Source organism: Salvia hispanica, unplaced genomic scaffold, assembly GCF_023119035.1.
Source record: "Salvia hispanica cultivar TCC Black 2014 unplaced genomic scaffold, UniMelb_Shisp_WGS_1.0 HiC_scaffold_446, whole genome shotgun sequence".
NCBI lineage: Eukaryota > Viridiplantae > Streptophyta > Magnoliopsida > Lamiales > Lamiaceae > Salvia > Salvia hispanica.
Window position 1 is genome coordinate 1 of NW_025952186.1, and position 11,839 is coordinate 11,839.

Sequence of the window (11,839 nt, forward strand, 5' to 3'; positions counted from 1 at the left end):
TAACCTTTCGCATTCTTATTTTGTACCTATAAAAAGCATTGATTTGTTGATGGATTACACATCAACAATAGCATTTTTTCTCCTTTCTAAAGTATTCTATATATTAGTGTGCATTTTAGGAGCATTATATTGTTTGATTCTTGAAGCTTCATCAAGTTCATTAGTTGATGGATTACACATCAACAATAGCATTTTTCTCCTTTCTAAAGTTTTCTATATTTTAGTGTGCATTTTAGGAGCATTATATTGTTTGATTCTTGAAGCTTCATCAAGTTCATTAGTGTCTAATAGTTTGAAGTGTTTCTACATATTATGAGGAAGTTCTTTTATCTATAGGAACAATATGTCAATCCGAGAGCAAATAGTTGGAAGTCATTTGTCTTGTGGGCCGGAAAGAGGGTTTTTCTCGACTCAACTTATAGTTCGATTTGTTTTACTATTTTCATTGTAATTTCTATTCTAATTATTGTTGTATAATTGTAAATTTGTACTATAGTTAGAATACTACCTACTAAGGTTTAAGAATAATTTCTAATTGTGATAGTAATCTAATTTTAAATATTTAAATGAATACTCCTACAAAATTATCAATTTGATAATCTTAGTATACTATTGTAGTACAATAGACAATTTAACTATAATATGTACTATTTTAAATTGTCAATAAATGGACAATTTAAAATACAATAAATTATAGTTTAATTGTCTACTCACTTTTAGATGTTTATGTGAATGTTATTTTTATTATAAACATTTTTTTATATTTATATAAATACTTTAATTTTAATTTTATATTTATCATCACAAATAGTAGTGTATGGTATTATTTGTGAATTTATTCAATTTTTAAATTATTTTGTACAATGCTAAATTTTTGAACTGGGACGGAGGGAGAATTTTATTGATATTTGGCTCATTTGTTAGTCATGATGAGTATATTTTAAAGTTAAGGGTTTAAGATTTAGGTTTCAAGGTTTGGTTTTTTAGTGTTTAGTGTCACTATATTGCAATGAAATGAAAGTGTAACTGAAGACATAAATAAAATGGAACAAAAGTTTGACCATTCCAACGGTAAGTTTCACTATTTTTCAACACTCCCCCTTAGTGAAAACTTTTTGTTGGAATAAATAATTAAACTTGATTTTGTAGTAGAATTATCTAGATATTAGTATGTATTAAAATATCTAGATATTAAGAGAATTCTCTAGATTATAGATATTTTGTAGAATTCTCTAGAATTAGGATGTATTAAAATATTTAGATATTTTAGTAGAATTTCCTAGAATGTTAGGAAAATATCTAGATTTTTATGGAGAAAAAATCTAGATATAAAATATTATAGAGAATTCTAGAATATGAAGTGAATCCCTATAAATAGGGGAGAGTTGTAACATTTTGTATAAGTTGAAGAAATTGAGAAGTTGAGTGAGTTGAGAAAGTTTGAGAAATTGAGTGTTCCTTTCTTCCCCACATCAAAACATCTCCTAAATCATTTCCCACATATTCCACCCATTCTCCTCTCAAATATTTCCTCCAAACTAAATTACTCCTCCAACATATATCCTATATTTTCCAACAAAGTGGTACCAGAGCCATAAGTTCCTACCTGTAGTATGGCTAACTTGTCGTCGTTCCAAGTCCCCATGCTCAATAAGAGCAGTTTCGATAATTGGAGTATCAAGATGAAAGCGTTATTAGGAGCCCACGACGTTTGGGAGATCGTGGAGAATGGCTACGAGGAGCCGCAAGACGAGACCGATCTATCCCAACAACAAAGGGATAGATTGCGAGATGCGAGAAAGAGAGACAAGAAGGCTCTCTATCTCATCTACCAAGCTCTAGGGGACGACGATTTCGAGAAGATCTCGAGTGCAAGCACCGCCAAAGAAGCGTGGAAGAAGCTCCAAATCTCATGTGTTGGTGCGGAGCGAGTAAAGAAGGTACGCCTCCAAACTTTAAGAGGGGAATTTGAATCTTTACATATGAAAGAGTCCGAATCAATTTCGGATTATTTTTCAAGAGTCTTGGCGGTGTCAAATCAAATGAAAAGAAATGGTGAAAAATTGGAGGATGTTAGAATCATGGAGAAAATATTGCGCTCTCTAACCCCTAATTTTGAGCACATAGTAGTTACAATAGAAGAAACAAAAGATTTGGAGGAAATGACCATCGATCACTTATTGGGTTCGCTACAAGCATATGAGGAGAAACAAAAGAAGAAACAAGAAATTGTGGAGCAACTTTTGAAGTTGCAAGTAAGCCCAAAGGAGAAAGAAGAAAGCTCGAGCAATGGTGGTGGCCCACAAGGAAGAGGTCGCGGACAAAGACAAGATCGTGGTCGTGGTCGAGGATATGCTCGTGGACGTGGACGTGGACGAGGATATTTTTCAAACAATGAAGAAAGAAAGGAGTTCCCAAATATGGGACGAGGAAGGAGCAATCCACAGTCGAGGTACGATAAATCTTCTATAGAGTGTTATAATTGTCATAGATATGGACACTATGCTTCCGAGTGCAGAGACACAAAATCAAAAGTTGAAGAGAAGGCCAATTATGTGGAGAATACGAATGAAGAAAATGGATGTGTTCTTCTAGCTTATAAAGGAGATGCTGGAAGAAAAGATGATATGTGGTACCTCGACACGGGAGCGAGCAATCATATGTGCGGGAACAGGAGCATGTTCGTGGAGCTTGATGAATCAGTAAGTGGCAACGTCTCCTTTGGTGATGAATCTAAAATTCCAGTTAAAGGAAAAGGCAAGATTCTAATTCGTTTGAAGAATGGAGCTCATGATTTTATTTCTAACGTATATTACGTGCCCAACATGAGAAACAATATATTGAGTCTTGGACAACTCTTAGAGAAAGGTTATAACATTCACATGAAAGATTATAGCCTTTCAATAAGAGATGGCAAAAATGAATTAATTGCCAAAGTGCCTATGTCCAAGAATAGGATGTTTTTATTAAATGTTCAAAATGATGTGGTGAAGTGCCTTCAAGCATGTTATAAAGATAAGTCTTGGCTATGGCATCTTCGATTTGGGCACCTAAATTTTGGTAGCTTGAAATTGCTATCAAATAAAGAAATGGTACGAGGATTACCACCCATCGAGCACCCCGATCAACTCTGTGAAGGATGCTTAGTTGGGAAGCAATTCAGAAAGCCGTTCCCAAAGGAGTCAAGTTCGAGAGCACAGAAGCCATTGGAGTTAATCCATGCAGACGTGACGCATTCAAGAAGTTCAAGGCTGCCGTCGAGAAAGAAAGCGGTCTACAAATCAAAGCAATGAGGACCGACCGAGGTGGAGAATTCACATCTAGGGAGTTTCAAGAGTTTTGCAAAGAAAACGGAATTCGGCGGCTATTGACGGTCCCAAGATCCCCCCAGCAGAATGGAGTTGCCGAACGAAAGAACAGGACTATCGTCGAGATGACTCGAAGTATGCTGAAGACGAAGAATTTGCCCAAAGAGCTATGGGCAGAAGCAGTGGCGTGCGCCGTATACCTGTCTAACAGGTCTCCAACAAAAAGTGTCTGGGGAATGACTCCTCAAGAAGCTTGGAGCGGGAGAAAACCAGGGATCGCCCACTTGAGAGTGTTCGGGAGCAAAGCTTATGCACATGTACCGGATCAAACGAGGAGTAAACTCGATGATAAAAGCAAGCCATTCATCTTCATCGGGTACGACTCTAACACTAAGGGCTATAAGTTATATGATCCAACTTCGCAGAAAACCATGATTAGCCGAGATGTGGAGTTCGATGAAGAAGGAGTATGGGATTTCGGCTCAGACAATGACTTCACCTTCATACCACCATTTGGAGAGCAAAGAGCAGGTGAGCAGACCGGAGAGGAGCACCAAGAACAAACAACTCCACCTACATCTCCCACATCAGCTGTCAGAGACTCGCCACCATCTTTCTTGAATGAAAGAGCCATAGAACGCACACGAAGTTTGGATGGAGTGTATGACGACACAGAAAGGTTAGAAGATCTCACCTTACTTTGCCTTTTTGCTGATTGTGAACAACAGAAAGGAAGAGATCAAAGCCATCGAGAAGAATGACACGTGGGAGCTGGTGTCACTACCAAAGGGACACAAGGCCATTGGAGTCAAGTGGGTGTATAAAATCAAGAAGAATTCCAATGGTGAAGTTGAAAGATATAAAGCGAGACTCGTCGCAAAAGGATATAGCCAAAGAGCTGGAATCGACTATGACGAGGTATTTGCTCCTGTCGCTCGCTTAGAAACTATTAGACTAATACTATCTCTTGCAGTCCAGAATAGATGGAAGATTTATCAAATGGATGTAAAGTCGGCTTTCTTGAATGGATTTCTTGATAAAGAAGTCTACATCAAGCAACCTGATGGTTATGTGGTGAAAGGCCAAGAAGACAAAGTGTTGAGGTTGAAGAAAGCCTTGTACGGGCTAAAGCAAGCACCGAGAGCGTGGAATACCAGGATCGACAAATATCTTGAAGATAACGGCTTCACCAAATGCCCACATGAGCACGCGCTCTATGTGAAAAGTAAAGGAAATGATATCTTAATAGTGTGCTTGTATGTGGATGATCTCATTTTTACAGGAAACAATCCAAAAATGTTCGAGGAATTCAAGAAGGCCATGACTAAAGAATTTGAGATGACAGACATCGGGCTGATGGCATACTACCTCGGAGTGGAGGTAAAGCAACGAGAAGATGGAATATTCATCACACAAGAACACTACGCAAAGGAGATCCTGAAGAAGTTCAAAATGGAGGATTGCAAACCAATCAATACACCGGTGGAATGCGGGATCAAGCTATCAAAGAACGATAAAGAAGAAAAGGTGGATCCGACGCTATACAAGAGCTTGGTTGGAAGCCTACGGTACTTAACTTGCACAAGGCCAGATATATTGTACGCTACAGGACTCGTAAGTCGCTACATGGAGAATCCAACCACTACCCACTTCAAGGCATCAAAGAGAATACTCCGATATCTCAAAGGTACGATCGACTATGGCCTATTATATTCAGCTGCTAATGATTATAGACTTGTTGGCTACAGTGATAGTGATTGGGCTGGAGACAATGATGACCGAAAGAGTACAAGTGGATATGTGTTTTACATGGGAGACACTGCCTTCACTTGGATGTCTAAGAAGCAGCCCATTGTCACATTATCAACATGCGAAGCCGAATATGTGGCAGCCACCTTCAGTGTTTGTCATGCAGTATGGCTCAGAAGTTTATTATCGGAGCTCGGGTGGCCACAAAAGGAGCCAACAACTATTTGTGTGGATAACAAGTCGGCGATTGCGCTATCCAAAAATCCAGTGTTCCACAACCGAAGCAAGCACATCGACACCCGCTACCACTACATCAGAGACTGCGTTGCAAATCAGGAGATCCAAGTCGAGTATGTGAAATCGCAAGATCAAGTTGTTGATATTTTCACAAAGCCCCTCAAGTACGAAGACTTTATCAAGATCAGGATGTTGCTCGGAATGACAAATCAAGTTTAAGGGGGGGTGTTGGAATAAATAATTAAACTTGATTTTGTAGTAGAATTATCTAGATATTAGTATGTATTAAAATATCTAGATATTTTAAGAGAATTCTCTAGATCATAGATATTTTGTAGAATTCTCTAGAATTAGGATGTATTAAAATATTTAGATATTTTAGTAGAATATCCTAGAATGTTAGGAAAATATCTAGATTTTTATGGAGAAAAAATCTAGATATAAAATATTATAGAGAATTCTAGAATATGAAGTGAATCCCTATAAATAGGGGAGAGTTGTAACATTTTGTATAAGTTGAAGAAATTGAGAAGTTGAGTGAGTTGAGAAAGTTTGAGAAATTGAGTGTTCCTTTCTTCCCCACATCAAAACATCTCCTAAATCATTTCCCACATATTCCACCCATTCTCCTCTCAAATATTTCCTCCAAACTAAATTACTCTTCCAACATATATCCTATATTTTCCAACAGTTTTCTTCTCAACATGATACCACCGCCGCCCCCTTCTCTCTTTTCCTCTAAATAGATTTGTCTAATTTGTTCCTATTTTTCTTCTTAATGCGGTTTTCATTTTGTTCGGCTGATTAGGTTTCGAAAAGAAAAAGGAATTGGGCTCGCATGAAAATACCATGCTGATTTGGGTTTCTAAAAGAAGTTGAGCTCAACCCAAAAAGAATTAATTTTATGAAAAGGTTTCTCAAATAAATTGGCTCCAACAAAGAATTTGAATTCTTCTTGATTGACCACGAAGACTCAAAACTCTTTCAAGCCTCGAAAAGAACTAAGGATTAAATGAAAAAAAACACTTCATCTTGAAAATCGACATCCTTTCGAGTTCAAATAAAAGGGTAGAAAACTCAGGATGTTACAAATTCACACATCAGCGAATCTCATCAAAAAAACAACTCAATTAGGTACATCTAATGGCCCTAATTTGGTCTTTAAAATTAGTTCGTCATTAAAATTCAATAGTACTATACTAGAACCAAACCCAAATTAATGTGTATAATTAATTACATAGACAAAATTCATCCAAGATTTACTTTCTGTCAACTAAATTATAAACAAAAGTCCAAAACCATTAACATGTAAATATTTTTGGGTTGGTGTTTGTTATTGATGCCTAGAGGCTAGAGCCTTGGCATAGATGTTTTTACTTTTTAGTTTTTCTTTAGTTTTGGTGTTAGTTTGGATGTATTTTGTCCTTGTGGATTGTGAGGGTTGTTTCTCTTTGCTTGCATGGCTTGAGCATTTTTCATTTTAACAAAAATAAAATAAAATTAAGAACAACTATTGAAATTTGATCAATATCTTATTTTAATGCAAATAAATTGTCAACCATCACATTACATCATTTATGAGTTGTCAATTGGCGGCGCATGCCCAGACCATTCTAGACTCAGGCCCATGACCAAAGTAGGCTAGATTGGGCTACATTTTCTTTCTATAAATTTAGACTCAATCTAGTCAAAGCTAGGTTGGGTAACCCATAAATTAAATTATTATTTTATCAATTTTTTTAAATGTATTTTTTAATATTTTTTAATTAAACTGTAGTAATCCAAATTAAAAATTGTTTTATTTGAGAATTAAATCATATATTCCTATAGTTTTCTAATTTTAATTGTATTTCATATATATTTATTAGATGATTTTTGAATCACGTTAATTATTACTCTCTTTGTAATTACATGGGTTGATGCAAAATTGGTAAAATATGAGAGAAACCGTGAGAGAAAGTGATTGGAGTATTAGTGGAGAATGAACTCCACTTAATTAGAGAAAAAAGTCACCAAATATAGAAGTGGACTATTTATATGAGACAGATAGAACATTAAATATGTATATTTAAATTTATCTTCCAATAATTATTTCAAAAAAATCAATTGCAAAGAGATTTTGAAAAGTATATAAATAATTTGAGTAAATATAATTTAAAAAGATTAAAATTAAAGTTCAAATAATTAAAATAGTAGTAGTATAGAGTTAGTTGTTGTACGGCCATATTTGAGCCTGTATTGGATTGGATTAGGTTAGTTCCGTCCATACTATGTTTACAAGTATTTATGCTTACCCATCCCTACTAAATGAGCTTTTTAATGAATAATTAAACCTGTTTGGTTTCCAAGATAAAGTAATATCAAGGTATAACTTAAGATTGAGTTGTGAGATTATTTTAGGCATATGTGTTAGCTATGACTAATTATCTCATGATCCATCAAGTATTGAGTTGTGGGATTGAATCTCATGAACCAAACACACTACAAATTTAATCTCGGTTACAATCTTGCAAACCAAATAGAGCATAACCACAACCATGATCTATAAACAGCCCTATAAAATGGAAATTATACCATAACCACAACCAAGATCATTTGAGTTTTCCTACAAGAAGAGAGCTACCTAGGTTTTTATTCATAAAAATGAGTTCTGTAAGCATGAAGATCCCTTTGATTGATTTGAGCAACCTAGGAAAAAAAGATTCTCCAAGGTGGGAATCAACCAAAATCAAAATTCGAGAAGCCCTTCAAGAATATGGGTGTTTTGAAGCTACATTCAACATTATTCCTCTTGAGTTGAGGAAATCAGTTGGTGATGGGATTCGACAACATTTCGATCTCCCTTTAGCCACCAAACAACTAAACAAAAATTCACGCAAAGTTTTTCATGGCTATGTTAGCCAAAACGATCCGGTCCACTCATGGAAAGTACGGGCATTGATGGCGCCCTCTCGTCTCACGTAGTCGACACCTTCGTCAACCTCATGTGGCCTGATCAAGGCAATCCCACTTTCAGGTTTAATCCCTTTTTTGTTTAATTTATTAATGTTACCATCTTGATGACCATTTTTAATACATGCGGATCTACTAAAAAGGTTAATGTTGCTAACTTTTGATGAATTGACTATTGAGATTCATATAATAGTTTCTCTTATGATACTTATTTACTAGTGTTTTACATAGTTTCTTTTTTATATTATTTTTTGTTGAATATTGTTTGTGTTTATTTGCAAACATCAATTGCGGTGCATTGTATTTTAAGTTTTCATCTAACAATAAATTTTGACTAAAAAAATTATGCATTAAGACAGATTATTTCCTTCTTGATTGTACTATTGTAACAGCAAAGATTTTCGATTATATTGTGAGAAACTGTCTGAACTGGACAAGATTGTGAGGCGGATGGCGGTGGAGAGTTTTGGACTGGAAAAATACATAGACGAACACATGAACTCCACAGATTACCTCTGTCGTTTCCACAAGTACGAGACGCCTCGAACGCCTCACCCATCGGTCGGATTAAATTCCCATACAGACAAGAACATCATCACCATATTGCATCAGCTCAATCATGTTAACGGTTTGCAGATTCTTACCAAAGATGGCAAAACTTGGATCCCTGCAGATCCAACATCACTTGATTCATTCGTTGTCTTAGTCGGGGGCTCTTTCCATGTATGTTACTACTATCCTCGTTTACATGAAATAATCTTATTTTTCCAATTTTTAACAACATACTCAAAACATGTATTTCCTTCATTTCACTAATTTCTCATTAAAATACGCGTCATCTACTGCTGAGACTATTTTTTCATGAATGGAGATCATAATTTTCTTTTTTATAAATTTTTGGCCTTTTCATTTGTAATGAATCTCGTATTTTACTTCACCAATAAGCGTCAATTACAGGCATGGACAAACGGCCATCTACATGCTCCAAACCACAGGGTGGTGGTGAGCGGGGATGAAGCTCGATACTCTATCGCTTTGTTTTCAACTCCGAAAGAAGGGTGCGTGATTAAGACTTTGGAAGAGTTGGTGAATGAAGATCACCCTTTGCTCTACAAGCCTTTTGATTACTATAAGTTCCTTAATTTTTCCTACACAAATGCTGGTAGGGCTTCGCCGAATCCTCTCAAGGAATATTGTGGAGCATAAATCCCGTGATTATCAGCTTCTATGTCTGCTTGTTTAGGTGTTTAATTTCTTGTTAATTTATTGCTATAATAACAGAAGCTTTTGATGCTTCAAATAAATGTGAAAGATAAGCTCATTTTCGGGTTTTCTTTGTTGGTTCTTTCCCGGATCGCGAAAGAAGAGACGAACCGCATATTAAATAGATTGTATACATTTGGATTTTGTATTCATTCATAATGTTGAAATACATCCTCTTACTCTCCAACTATCTATCCTCTAAAAAATTATTTTTAACATTATTTAGTTTTTGATATTTTGTAAAAATAAATATGAAATGGTTCTTTGCTTCAAAAAAGAAATAGCTTGATACAACACAGAAAGAGTAATACACCTCATATTTTAATATTTCATTTATTTTTAAAAGAATTACAATTAATTTGAAAAGAGCTCCTCCTATATGTATAACTCTATTTTTACTTTTAAACTATCACACCCATATAATATGGATATGTGGATTAAGATATTTTTTAACATTAATATATTTAAGACAATAAATTAATTAAATGAAAATAGAAACATAATAAACATGAAACAATTAATCATGAAACAATTTAATCACAAATTATAATGTTCCAATAATGATGTCACAATCAGTGGAATCAAAACTCCGCCATTTAAGCTGTAAAATTCTACATTGGACCACATGAGATGAAAATTACACGAGCACATGCAATTCGAACCCAAGATCAATACTATATTTTTATTTAATTGGAAAATTAGCTGATTAGTTATCTACCCTCTAATTATATATGTTTTTATAGCTTGATATAGATACGATAATGAAGAAAATTATATAATTAATAAACCAATGGAATTAAGCTTATAGTTATATTTTAATCCTGGCTCTTTCACTTTTACATTTTTTTTTGCTTCCCTTATCATTTCCTAAAGTAATGGCAGATTTCTTAGAATCAAATGTCACGGGAGACTCTCCTTCACCAAACACAGCCATACCGACATTGTCTAGCAATCCACCACTCTCCGTGAAGCTCACGGATTCCAGCTTTCTCATATGGCAGCAGCCTAGAGTTGTTGATAAGGCTCGTTTCATGCATCGGTTTAGGATTAAAATTTTGTGCATTTGGGGCGCTAATGTGCGATATTGAGTTCAGGTGCGAAGTAAATCTGCCGGACCCAGGAGTTGTTGTTACCGGACTTGACAGATGCAAAAGAGATGAAATTGAAGCAAAAATCAGAAGTCGTCGTTCGGACCTGGGAGAATCAAAAGTTGGTGACAGGAGCAGAATGGAGCGAGAGCAGATTATTTTAAAAGAGTCTTACTAAAGGGCAAGGGCGTAAAATCACCAGAGGGATACCCTAGGGATCAGAGCCTCACATATATAAAGAGCTCGACCTTGAAGAACAAGACATCCGTGAACAACCACTTCTACGCTCTCCTAGCTCTAGTTCTAGTTCCATACTTCAAATTTTCATTTTCGACTGCTGCGCACTTGGACATGGAGGATTCTGGCCACCGTGGTTCTCATCGTCGTCATTGTTATTTTGCTGCTGTGTAACACCGCCTTGTGGAGGCGAAGAAACAATTTTATTTGCTTTCGTTTAGTACCTTGTTGATTTCTAAGTTTCGCAACTCTAGTTTCTTGCTTTGATCTGCTGGATTCAGACTTATTTACAGTTGTTATGGAAGTTTATGTTTGCTTTTGGTTGGATATCTCTGAGTTTATGTTTATCTCTTGCTTTTATCTTTGTTCTTTGTCTATTGTTGAATGTTTGGAGCTGAGATCTGTTGGTTTGTCGTTGGAGGTTTGGGATTTGCATATGGAGATGTTTGGATTTGTTGAATCGTGGTGTTTTGGAGTTGAAGTTTCGCATATTTGGTGCTTGATGTTTACGTTATGCATGAGTATGGCTATTTACTTTCTGTTTCTGCATCCTTTAGGTCCAGTAGCGTAGATCTGTTAGTTTAGGCTTTAATTTCTCGTTTTAAGTCTAGATCTAAAGTTTGCTCTGTTTTCATGGTGTTTAAAACTCTGTTTTCTCTGCTATTCTCGTTTGATTCCTGAAGAAGATGAAGTTGTTGGTAGTTAGAACCAGATCTGCTTTATGTCAGTACTTTTCTGCATGTACTTTACTTTTTCTGCATATCTGCTAGACCTGTCAGTACGATCTACTTTGTCTCTTTTACCTTTCTGCATGCTTTTCCAGACCCTGGTAGTTTAAGGAAACTTGTCTTGCTTTTCGCTTTATGCTTGTTTGCCCAAATTAGGAAAGTCTGTCTAGTTAAGTTTACCCCAGCTGTCTTAGAACTTAAAAATATCTCATTTTCTCTGAGTCATGTATGTTCCGTACGCTTTCGTTTCTTAGGTCCAGTAGGTAGAGTAAAGTTC

The 11,839-nt window shown here is 35.7% G+C and overlaps 1 pseudogene; it reads left to right on the top strand.

Annotated features, from left to right (window-relative positions):
• Positions 1-7,857: 7,857 nt before the first annotated feature.
• LOC125199287 lies at positions 7,858-9,696 on the top strand (annotated as a pseudogene).
• The last annotated feature ends 2,143 nt before the right edge of the window (positions 9,697-11,839 follow it).